Here is a 12,694-nt window from a genome sequence, read left to right on the forward strand (position 1 = left end):
TTGACCTGTTTAAGAGAAAGGACAACTGATCATGACAAGCACCAAGCCTGTGACAATGAGCAAGCATGAGCATTAGAAAATATGGCTTTTCTTCTTGCATTTGGTGGGAAGAGCTATTTTTGAGATTCTTTTGATCTCTGGTCCCCTAACTATAAGGCGATTCTGCTCTCAGAAGTTACATCATTTCTAAACCTTATTTTAGAAATGGAGGAGGGGGGTTTTCAAGTCAAGGAGAAACACCATATTCTTCTAATTTTCCTCTCCCTCCAGTATGTATTTCAAGATATCTTTCAACAGAATTTTCTTACTTTCTTCGGGCATCCCGCAGATTTCTGTTCTTATCCCATTTCCTTTTCATCAGTGAGCTTTTTAGCCTCGTCTGCTCTTATGGATTCAATATCGTCCCAACACTGGTGTTTTGAATTTTTCTCTCTCCACTCTTGACTAGTCTCTATTTACACACTACTGCATCGTGGCATGTTTCCCTTGAGGTACTTCTTTATCCACTGAAATTCAGGAAGGACAAAACCAAGCTCCTTGCTCTGTGAAAGCTGCTGTGATGTTCCCTGTGACCTAGGCCCTTCTGCCTGGCTTTTCTCTGTCTCTTAATTCTAGGCCATGCCTAAGCCTTGCCACTTTTTTGATGTAGTATATCAAATATAGCTATCAAAATGTAGCTATCAAATAGGAGTCATTCCTATTTATATTTTTGGTGGTACTTGGCTAACAGTGTGTTTTCTGCTTCAAGGATAATATTGGTGTGGTGATCAAAATCATACTTGCAGTAGTAAACACAAGAGGCTATTTTCTAGCCTCTTAAAAAAATGTTAAAACAGGAAAAAGTGAAATTTTAGGGAAAAAAAAAAACACAACTATTTAAACTGAATAGTTTTTTTAAGGTAATTCTTACTGCAGATTTACCTTTTCAAAAATTATATTATTTTGAGAACATAAAAAAAATCATTACTCTTTTGAAATAAGGAACTACTTTTCATCTCAGCTAACCTGGAAATGACCAAGAGGATCATTTTTCTCGTGTATTAAAAGAAAAGCTTTTTTTTTTTTTTTTTTTAACTGAAGTTGGGCATAGAACATGGCAAAACAAAAGATAATTACAGAAAAATAAGTGAGAAAGTGATTTATAGTGAAATTTGCATTAAAAAAGTTATTAGTGCATTTTGAAAGGTAAAGAGTTTCAAAATATTAAAAATATATATTTAAACATGAAAGAAAATTCAAATTAAGCTGTCATATGAGTCCAGTCACACACAGCTGTGCTTTTTTTTTTTGTGTTTTCTTTAAGGAGCAGGGTTAAGGAATGATTTTGAATAGGGATCATATTTTACTGGCCAGCATTTCTGCTATGGGACGAGATACGTGGAGGAAATGCTTGTAGAAAACTTTTAAGACTGCAAAACACAGATGCCCTTTTGAAAATTAATATCTCGTGTTTTGTGGAAAGTGTACTAGAAACTGGAAGAACTATGTTTATGCAAAGGTGTGGGATAGAAATGCAGCTGACTAAAACGAGACATTTCCCACACTTCCTTACCAATTACCTCAACCCTGGCTTAGGCTTGGGCAATAATTAGAGCTGTGCCGGTCTTTTCCTGAGCACAGGCTGGCAAGGATGTCAAACTGCAGCAAACCACGGCCAGGGTATTTGGTGAAGTGGGTGGCAGCAAAAGATCAGATTCTGATTTAATGTAGTGCTTTAGATCAGGTTTGTGTTGTGGTCCAGAGGTTAGAGGGAAGCGTGCTGCTCATTTTGCCCATAATCTTACTCATTATTTAAGCAGCTACTGATCAGGAGGTTGGAACACAGGCAAGGAAAGAAAAGAGGCTGGATAAAAATAGTTAGAACGAAGAGCTCTTTTTTTTTTTTACCTATTCTCTCACTGAAGTGAGCTCTGTTTTGATGATTTTCCTTGACAGAGAGGTAAATTGTGAGACATGTTATTTTTCCGGTTTAGGTGGAGAGAAGGGCGCACTTGAAATTATGGCATGCGGTTATAAAAATAGCTTTTCCAACACAATGCTACCTACGCCAATATTACAAAAAAAGTGAACTCTCACTAAAGTAAAATCTGTCAGAAACAACACCTGCATAAAAGAATTATGCAGAAAACACATACAAAGTGGAAGGCCAGGCCAGGAAATCTTTTCAGTGTTTAGCTCAGCTGAAACGAAGGGGATTCATTTCCTACTAGGTAAGTGTGGGTTCAAATGCATTGCTTGATTGCAGGGAACTTCTGACATAACAATAGAGCCTGAAGATGAAAGTATTATCTGTAGACTTACTTTAATACTTGGTATTTATGCACTGGAAGTAGGCATAGAAGGAAATTTTGGAAATGAATGCATATTTAATTTTGCTGGGGTGCGTGTACACACAGGTACTGAAGTTAGAAATGCCGCTGTATGCATTGAATGGATAATGAATGCTATTCGTAGAAGATGCTCTTTAATGAGCAAGATGAGGGATTTGCCACTTTTCTTCAAAGATAATATTCCTAATAATATCAGACCCACTGCTTTGGTCTGTAGTTGATAGAATACAACACTATTTCTACTTAATTAAAAAAAAAATCAAAAACAAACAAACAAAAACCACCACAAACAACAACTTTCAAAGTTAAGAGAAGCTATAAGCAAAAGTCCCCTGATCCTTTAAGGATACATTTCCACTGAAACCAAGCTATAGCTTTTCAGACTGGTAGGGACTATTTCATCCTGTGTCTGGTCTTCTGTAAAATTTATGTCAGAGAATTTCACGTTACTGCTCCAACACTCGATCATACTTTGCGTTTGGCCAAATGTCATCCTACACAAAATCATTTAGTCTTCCTTTGAAGACAGATCTGCTGCTTTTGTTGAATACAGTGTTCAGGAGAGTAAATACGGATTCACTAAACACCCTGATGTACATCTTAAGCGAGTATCATGTAGCATAGCTTAATGGATGATGTGTTTCACTGAGTCACGGGAAATCTGAATTCTGTTTGTGATTGTCTCTTTGTTCGCATTGTCTGTGAAAGCCTGAACCTCTACAACTGACGGGGGGTGAGAGAAATGGGAGGCACCCAAATGCACTGTCTGTGCACTGTGAGATGGTAACGAGAAATCAGCACACCACATTATCTTTTTATATCTACTTCCTGACATTAAATGTCATTTCACAAAACATCCAAGGCTCATCAACTGACTGTATCTTAAATATGACTGTATTTATCAGCAGGATAACAAAAGGTGGACAGGCTACTGTAAAGAATTATTTGTAAAGATTGCCATCGTACTGATTAGATTGAAGATAATTGGAGGGAGGTATCTGAAATGTGGATAGCCTCTGAAGACAAGGCTAAAGGTGGATAAAAGTGTTCTCTGGTGGGTACCACTCAGAAGGGAGTCAAGTACTGAAAGGATGACCAGAATCAGAAAACTGTAAAGTGACCTTAGGTGAATAAACTTTTATTTCTGTGTCTCAGGAAAAATAAGGATAATGTTACTGCGTTTCCCTGTAAAGTGTTCTGAGATGATTAGAAAAGGGCAGTACAGTATATGCATTGTGTGGTATTGTCTGTTTATTTACAACCTGAAATTTGTCCTGCATCGGGGAACCTCAAGCTCATCGTCCTTACCACTGATTTCACTGCAAGTGTCTGTAAAAAGCAGAAACAGTCTTTGTTGCTGCCTCCTCATGCGATAGATGTCCTCTTTCATTCATTAGCTGATATATCATGGTTTATTACATCTGTAAGATATAAAGGCAAATATATCTAAAGAGAATCTAAAAAAGCCAACAATCTTAAGTTTATTAACAACGGTAACTCTGGACTATAAATCACTGTTTACGTGAGGCCATTAAAAAGGCCCTGATTCTGGACTCTTCCTGTAAAATCTTGTGTTAGGCCTTTAGGATTTAGCTTACAGCCTTCTAAGAAGGCAAATCTTAACTAGATGAAATTATAAAGTTAACTGTGAGGTATGAGCTCAACCACTCTGCGTTTTATTATTAGCTGCAGTATGTGGCTGAGTACACAGAGCAGAGATACTCACATCTGTAATGAATAACTATTTTTTTTTCTACACGAAGCTCAAACATATATTAGCACAGCCTATTTATCTGAATGAACCAAGGCTGCAAATAATTAAGGAATCTACTCTGGGAATACTTACACCATCATAGAAGCTGATTTTCATTCAAGTTGTATCAAAAGAAACCCCAGCAACCTCGCTCAACTCGTTTTACACACAAATGCCATTCGTCAGCCTGGATTACTTGCTGCAAACGGCCCCATTATTTTTATGTGTTTATTCATCCTTACCGAAGGAGTTAGCAAATTTCATCTTGTCCTATGTCTTGTTTGGTGCACAGGGGGGCTGCTGGTGTGAAGACTTAATTTCTTTTACTCTGTATTAGCAGTGCTGTTGTGTGCTTTCCTTGTGATTGATAGGCAATGGGGAGCTGGTTGCAGCCGAATTTCTGAGCTGAGGGTTGCAGCAAACAGAGATGTGGTGAGGTTTGTTTTGTCCACCTGTGTTCTCTGTGTATTGCACAGGCCTCAAGGAATGGGTTTCTGCACTTCCGCTTTGTTGACGCAATGTTTTTGATACAAATTGTAATTTTGGTTTTGCAGCGGATAGGGACCCTAATCCAAATGGTGTGTGTGGGTGTGTGTGTGTGTGTGTGACCGTTGTGCTGGAACCTATACAAACAGAAGAAAACAATTTCTTTTGTCAAAAAATCTGCAAGAATACATGAAATTCAGATGAGAAAGACAGAGTTCAATCTCTGGACACATCTAATTCAACCCACTCAACGGGGCATGGTCACCAGCACTAGATCTTGTCAGCCATGACCTTGTCCAGCTCCATGAATATGGAGGCCTTGGAAGCTCCAGGAATTTGGAAGCTCCAGGAATTTGGAAGCTCTTGCTTACCTGCTGCAGTGCTGCGATATCCTCCCTGTGAGCAAGGTTTTCGTAACATCCTACTTGATCACTCCAAACTGCACTTTCTGTCTGTTGCCCCTCTTTGTATCATCTGAAACTACCAACAAGAGTTTGGATCCATCATCTTTCTAATTGCCCCTCAAGTAACTGTAGGCAGCAGCCTATAATTATTTGCTCCCTTTAGCTTCCCAAAGGTTAGGTAATTTATTTGAATATTAATGCCAGCAGACTTTTGGTTTCATTTACAATTCATCCTGGGCTGAGATGCCCAGTGCTGATGACTGGAGTGCAATAAAATCTTTGACTTTTACTTCCGTTCAGTATGCATAATTTGTTTCCATATCCCTCATCGGAGTTGTCTTACCTTTTGGTCCCATGCTGAACATCTCAGTTCTTCCATATGCTCAGTGAAAATATTTGCCCATTTTGGAGCCATGTTTAGATTTTCCATCTCTATTTCATCCTGTACAGAGTATCTACTTTCTCTTTCTTCATTCTGTTTTATGTCTGAAGACTCCTTTGCTTTGCTTTTTAATTTGACTTGCAACGTTAATTAAGCTTAACTTTTGGCAGTTCTTTATTCCAATAGTAGTTGACCTCTAATAGTATGGTTTTACTGCATGCTGCAGATCCTGTTCCTCCACAGAAAGCCACTGATTGAAAAGTGATTTCTTGCGAATGTAAGGATTTACTTTCATAATATTCTAAGTCCAGGTTCTACACAGAAAACTGGTGATAGTGTTGACATTGTTTATGCTAGTGTCTCTTAGCTTTATATTAAAATGACTGATACTATTTGTAAAGCTTTATGGAGGTTTGCAGGTTTTTAGTTTAAATGTTTAGTTGGTTTTTGGTTTAAATGTCACTGCGAGTTATAGTTATATATAATATAAGGCTGGTGCACTTACTCTAAATTAGAAAAGAAATATATTGGGCACAGTTTTTATGGTTGCATGTCTGCTAAATCACCTCTGCATTTCACAGCTTTAGGCATTGGGAAATATTTATAGGTTTTGCTTAGGAGTTTATACCAGGTTAGATACAAAAAATTCTCAAGTTAAGGCTCAGAAGAGTTTGTTTTTGTTGTTGTTGTGCATTACTTTGCAGGTGTTTCCCATTGTGCTAGAGAAGAAAGGTTGGACGTGGTGCTTAGGGATATGGTTTAGTGGGTAACATTGGTAGTAGGGTGATGGTTGGACCGGATGATCTTGGAGGTCTTTTTCCAATGGTTATGATTCCATGATTCTATGATTCTAGGACTCATTAGCAGTGCAGGAAAGCTGCTAATTGGCTAGCTCAACATGAGCCAGCAGTGTGCGCTTGTAGCCCAAAAGGCCAACTGTGTCCTGGCCTGCACCACCAGATGTATGACCAGCAGGTTGAGGGAGGGGATTGTCCCCCTCTACTCTGCCCTTGTGAGGCCCCACTGGGAGCACTGCGTCCAGGTCTGGGGCCCCCAGCACAAGAAAGATGTGGAGCTGTTAGAGCAGGTCCAGAGGAGGGCCACGAAAATGATCAAGGGGCTGGAGCACCTCTCCTGTGAAGACAGGCTGAGGGAGCTGGGGATGGGGAGATGTTCAAGACCAGGTTGGATAAGGCCCTGGGCAACCTGATATGGTGGGAGGTCTCCCTGCCCATGGCAGGGGGGTTGGCACAGGATGGTCTTTAAGGTCCCTTCCGACCTAAACCATTCTATGATTCTGTGAAGACGTTCAGAAGTAGGCCACAGACCAAACGCAGTACTCACAGAACACCATGAAAATATTTGATCTAGAAAATGTTTGCACAATATTTTCAATGTTGTTTACTTTAGCCCTGTCAAAACCTCTCTGTATCTTTCCTCAAAAAACGTCATGGCTTATGCTCACCCCCTTCACGTTACTCATCCTGCAGCCTTGAGAGATCAGTCCAGTCTCTGGGGGCTTATGAAATGATTCTCCTTTGCCTTCAGGGTAGCTTCTTCAAAGAATTGCTTTCTCTCATATTCCTGTAGGCTTAGGAGGAGCTTTCCTGAACAACTTCAAAGATATTTTCCATTGTTCTTCAAATATCTTATTATCTGTAAAGTGCGATCACATTTTAGTATATTTTAGTTTTGAGAAGAAAAGAGTATTTCCATGAAAGGTTATTTCAGAGCAGCTCCATGCAATTCAGTATAACTTTAAATTATATAAAGGATCACAGCATTTGCTCGTTCATATCTCAGCGTGGACTCTGTACCCATTGCCAAGTTATCTATTCCAACATTTTAGAATTCAGCTTATCATTTTATTTTAAAGACCTCCCATTTTTTATTGCCGAAAACATACTTAAGAAATAAAATGCTCTAACTTTTCCAACAGTTGCATTCAATTTGAAGGATCTAGTAAACATTACTGAAGCACAGCTAAGGGAAATCCCTTATGGCTAATAAAATTTTGGTAGTAATAGCAGATAAATTTTGGAGTTTTCATAATAGATTATCTAAAAATCTCCAATGCAAAATGTAAAATAAAGCAGGCCCAGAAGCTACTGTATAGTTTTTAAGCTATCATCAGATTCTAGAGAGAATCTGAATAAATGTGATAATTTTCAAACTATTGATATTCTGGCAGAAATGTTGCTACTTCTTTATCCTATTGTTACCAGTATTGCTGTTAAGAGTTTCAGAGTGCATTTTGTAGGTTTTTGTACATTAGTGAGAAGATTTTCCTGCCTCCCAGTAGTTCAGTTTTAACCATTTGGACAGTTTCAGTCCATTCAAACTGTCTTTTAGTAGGAGGAAGTGTAGTAATTTATTCTTACAGGGATGTTGTGACTCCAACACTCCCTTCTCTTCCTGTTGCTTGATCCAATGTAATTAAATAATAGATTTCATTTCATAACTTTGCAGTAGCAATAAAGAGGAAATTATGTTCAGAAAGCATGTTTATTTTTTTTTCCCCAGCCTTTTCATGGCTTAAAAGTGATTCTTTCTCTTGGTGCTAAAGTAATGTGAAACAGCCTTTTCAAACTTATGTCCTTGGGAGATGAATGTTAATTAAAGAATGAACATTAAATAGGAGTTAGGAAATCAGTGCCATTTTTTAGACACAAATATCTGTTGTTCAGATTTTACATTTGTGCTGCTTTGTGTTGCTTGCTTTTCTTTCTCTGAGCAACAGCTCTCTTCTTTTTTCTTTCTTTCATCTTCCCAAGAGAAAATCTGTTGTGTTCATGTTATCATCTGTACAATTTAACTTGGATTTTTGAAGCTTTGAGAATTACAATTCATATAAATAACGAAAAATAAAAAGAAAGAAAATACAGCAAACCAACAAAACAGATATACAGGTGGAACTTCCTTCCTTCTTATTTTTACATGAAAATGGATCTACCTAGAACTGTGCCTATTGTTTTTATAAATTTCTATTTTTTTATTTATCTTGGATTACATTATTGGGAGAATGTTGCTCTAGATTTAGTATTTTGAAGGTATTTTGAAATAAACTGGAGAGAGAGATTTATTGAAAAGTAAAAGGGAAAAAAATCTTACAACTTCCTCTTTCTCATAAACATTTTGCTATACTTCTGATCATACTGTGTGACAAACGTTTGACAAATGTTTTTCCCTAAAATTAAAGAACAGACTGAGACTTTATCTAGTGTCATAATGTGCACTCCAAATAGATATTACAGTTGGAAAAGGATTAAAATTAAATGATTTTTCTATTATTGTTTTCCCTTCCTTTTGTTATTTTGGGCACATCATGCAAGATATACATTTGTACGTCTGTCAGAATTCTTCAGGCACTACAACTTACCTTAAGCCCAGTAAGTCTTGTCTAAAACATCCAAAAACCTTTTAAATCAGCAGCCATTGACATGCATTATGTTTGCATTATTATATTTATCTGAGCAATCATCTAACGTTTAGTTGCAGTCACCACTCAAACTGATAGGCTCCTATCTGGTGGACACATTCATTTGAGCAGATGAGAATAAAAATACAGAGAAAGACCAATGTGAATAATTTCAGATAAAATATTTTCGCCTACAGTCTGCCACCAATAACACAGTTTTTCCAAGTAAGAATATAACAGCATGTCTCTTCAAAGCTGTGAAAAATTTTGGTTTTCTAATGGGAAAAGTTGCCATTTTGCATTTTTGATTGAACCTGAATCCCTTTTTTCCCCTTCTGTCTGCCAGTCTAGATTTTCCAAACAGTGTCTTACTTACGTCCTTTATGGGATTAATTTTTTAAAGTATGTTTTTGTCCTTCATTTCAAGGTGTTTGAAGAGAATTTTTTGTTCTGACTTTGCTATTGGTTCAGCCAGAGGATAAAGGTCTTGTCATCTCTATATTCAGCACACTGATGGGTGTCTAGCTCTTCATAAACCTACTTGCTTTGCAGTTCTTTCATTAGCCTGAGGCTTGTTCTAAGAGCACTTTATCTCTGTGCCTGGAATAGGTAAATATATGTCTTATTTTCCCCATGACAAACTGTGAAGCCTGATTCCAATTTGCTGTCATGTGGAGAGGAAGAGTATTTATTTAGTGTCCTGGTGAAACTAATATAAGTCAATGATTATTTTCCTGTGTGAGCAATGTAAGGATGCAATATTTAAACAAATGTTAATCTGCAGCAATGGGAGAAAGAAACCTGTTTATATTAGATGGTCTCTCAATCAACGGGGAACAGTCATTTTCTGCTTGCAGCATTGGAAACTGCATAACAATAATCCTGAATGGTGGTTTGTTTTGGGATTTGAAACCAAAGGATAGGAAGCTGTGGGTATAATGTAAACCTCTGCTGGTTTGCATACTACAGGAGTATTTGAGAAAGAAAAGGAATAGAAATAATTGGTACAGAGGAAATAAGACTGAATTGATACACTAAATATCAGAAAACTGATAATTTCTCCAGTTCTTAAGAAGGGTAAATTCTAATTGTTGGTTTGTTTGTTTTCCCTAAAGGAACAGCAAATGTATTTATTGATAAAAAGACTACACATTCTCATTTTTCAAAAATAACATTTCATAGCAAAAAGGCATCGGAAGACGTAACTTAGATGGAAATAATACTTAGAGTTGAGATTCATGACTTGGTGTAGCTCTAGTGATACTGCTATAAAAATGAAACAACAAGTTGTGAAAGTTTGAATCCAAATGTAATAAGTTCTATTGTAATTTCCTCAAAAGGAACAGTATTTATTTAGTTTTGATAAAGGAAAGTTTGCTGCCACCGATTTACAGTTGTTTCTCAGCAACACCGCTAGTTCTGCAGAAGACTATACCGTCATTTCCCTCAGATGGCATTTTTCAAGCTGATTTTTTTCTTTCCTATAATTAAAAACAATCAACCAAGCAACCAACCAAAAAAAAAATAGATTAATAGTTTCAAAGTCTGTATTTTTGCCTGCTATTATCACCAGCAATGAGAGAGCATCAGCAGTGGTCATCTCCAGTAGGACACCAAGTTTTGAATTAGCAAGGCCTATGTAGCTGCTGAATAATTTTACCATATTAAAATTGGATTCAGTGAGTCTGAATACTTTTCTGCATTTAGAAACTTTATAGTTTTAATGCTGTTTGTATCATTTCACTTAGTTTGGTCAGTACTGCCTACTATAAAAATCAAGTGTGCAACAGGGCTTCTATTGTTTCATGGAGGGTGGAAGAATTATAGATATAAAATCCTGGCCCAACATGTTGATTTTGGAATTAGAATTGAAAGAAAGAAAAATAGGAAAAAGTCATGCCTGAAGCTTAACTTGAAATGTACTTATTGTTCATAGATGCATTAAATTATTTCCCTGTGTGATAGAAAATGCAACAGCAAGATCTAATTTGAGAAGCTGATCTTAAACTATTTTTGAAGGAGAAATTAAAAAAAATAATAATTAGACTGCTTTAAAGCTCATCTTTTTTTTTTTTTTTTTTTTTCAAATAGCAGTATTAATTTCACCATTTACTTGGAAATTTAATTTCCTTATTTAATCTATTTAAAATCATACAGTCTTTAATAGATGCAAATCTTCACTTTTTGTAGCAGGGCCTAGGCTGTTGGACTTTAAAAATAAGTTATCATTCCTCTAATAATTGTACCTGTTTATCTTTTAAACACAAATGGTTCAGAGTATCAACAAATGGTGCAACAAAGGTAAGCTCCTGCAGCCCAGAGTGTTTTCCTGTCTGCTCCATCCCATGGGCAGAGGCTGGGCAGTTTTCTAAAAGCTGTGTACATTTTTCTTGTCTCTGTCTTTTATTTTTATGTGCTTAGAAGGCTCATGTTTGACACATGGAGAACATCAGCTCAAACAGCAAAGTGAAGCGTGCTCTGCTCTTGCTACTCGCACTCCATACGAGTGCCTGATACTGACTGTGTTGCTTTAAAAAAGAAAAAGGCAAAAACAAAAACAAGATCCAGCCACAAATAAATAAATAAATAAATAAACACACAGGAAAAAAAAAACCTCCAACTTTTTATATAAAAAATATAAGTATGTGGGTTGTCAGTAGAATGAAGAGAGATTGTAGTGTCAAAATTATACTAGATGTTTAATTTAAATAAATGGGAAGAAAAACAAAATACCATTTCTTCATCGCACTTCAATCTGAGTAAAGGACTGTTTTCTCCCACGACAGTTCGACTGTCTGACTTTAGATTTATACCAACTGCTTGTCACCTTTAATGCCAAACCCACCGTTGTGGGACCTGTCGACAATAGGTCCAACCTGCTTGTTGCTGGAGATCCTTTGGGTATTCAGAGTGGGCTGCAAAATCTCTATTTGCAGCTCCCAGCTCTTCAGGCTGCCCGACCACTGCAAGCCAAAAGCCAAATGCCATAACCACCTGCTAGAAGGAGGCAGTAGAGCATGCTTCAGACATGAAACGGTGAACTGATTTTGAAGGAACAAATATAACAAATGGCACACTTGAAAACAAGTTCTCTGTGAATTTCAGGGAGTGAATGACCACGGGATATGAAGTGACATTTTCTTACCCTCATGAGCCGTATGTACCAAAATTCACTGTACATTGAGCAAGAAAATGCTCCGCTGAAGCCTCAAAATGGGATGCAAAGGTTTATCTGCTTCAGGTCACTCATCGTCACCTGGTGATGCATTACATGCTCTTCAGTAAAATATACCTAGATTTGATAACATACCTAACAACAACAACATTGATTGTCTTTTCATCTGCAGGTGATGGTTTTATGCTTTAGACAGCTTGAGGTGATTTAGTCTTGCTGTTTAACCCTTGAATGGTGATCCTAAATCATTGCCTTGTAGAGTGCTCTAATAGACTCCGTAACGGGATTACCCACTCAGGATGCATGAAGTGCAGAAAGCTTGTCCCTGTGCTGACCTGGGGGGAACAGAGTTTGTGTTTTTCCTGCGTATGTCAGGATTAGAGGGTCAGGTGTCAGAGCTAGATGTATGTGAGAAATTATAGGGAAATATTTAAATGAAAAATTTTAATCATATGTTTAATTACTTTCAAAGAAGTATTGGGACGTTTGGCTTAGAATACATTCACGGCACTGTACCTAAACTCAGAATTTCTATTGGTATTTTTATAGTTGCATACTTCTGATATACAAAAGATTGGGGGGAAAAAAAAAAGGCATTTAAATGCACATTTAATAACAAAACAACCTTCCTGCCTCAGAGAAGTTTTCAGCCAGGTGAACTGTGTTCTAATTTTCCTCTACAATAAAAACAAAATCATAGCTCTTGAAGCATTATTCTTGGCTCTCAGCAGCTTGAAGGCATGCAA

General features: G+C 37.2%; 1 protein-coding gene and 1 long non-coding RNA gene across 4 annotated transcripts in view; both read left to right on the forward strand.

Annotated features, from left to right (window-relative positions):
* The window catches only part of LOC308193143, a 30,450-nt gene extending 27,841 nt beyond the window's left edge, over positions 1–2,609 (forward strand). The window contains exon 2 of the long non-coding RNA XR_013949414.1: positions 1–2,609. This exon is cut by the window's left edge and continues 26,366 nt beyond it. This is a non-coding gene — a long non-coding RNA (uncharacterized lncRNA).
* SUPT3H (SPT3 homolog, SAGA and STAGA complex component) overlaps positions 1–12,694 on the forward strand; it is a 280,720-nt gene that overhangs the window by 169,315 nt on the left and 98,711 nt on the right. The gene's annotated exons all lie outside the window — the stretch shown is intronic.

This window comes from Anser brachyrhynchus, assembly GCF_964034855.1.
Source record: "Anser brachyrhynchus genome assembly, chromosome: 3".
Lineage (NCBI taxonomy): Eukaryota > Metazoa > Chordata > Aves > Anseriformes > Anatidae > Anser > Anser brachyrhynchus.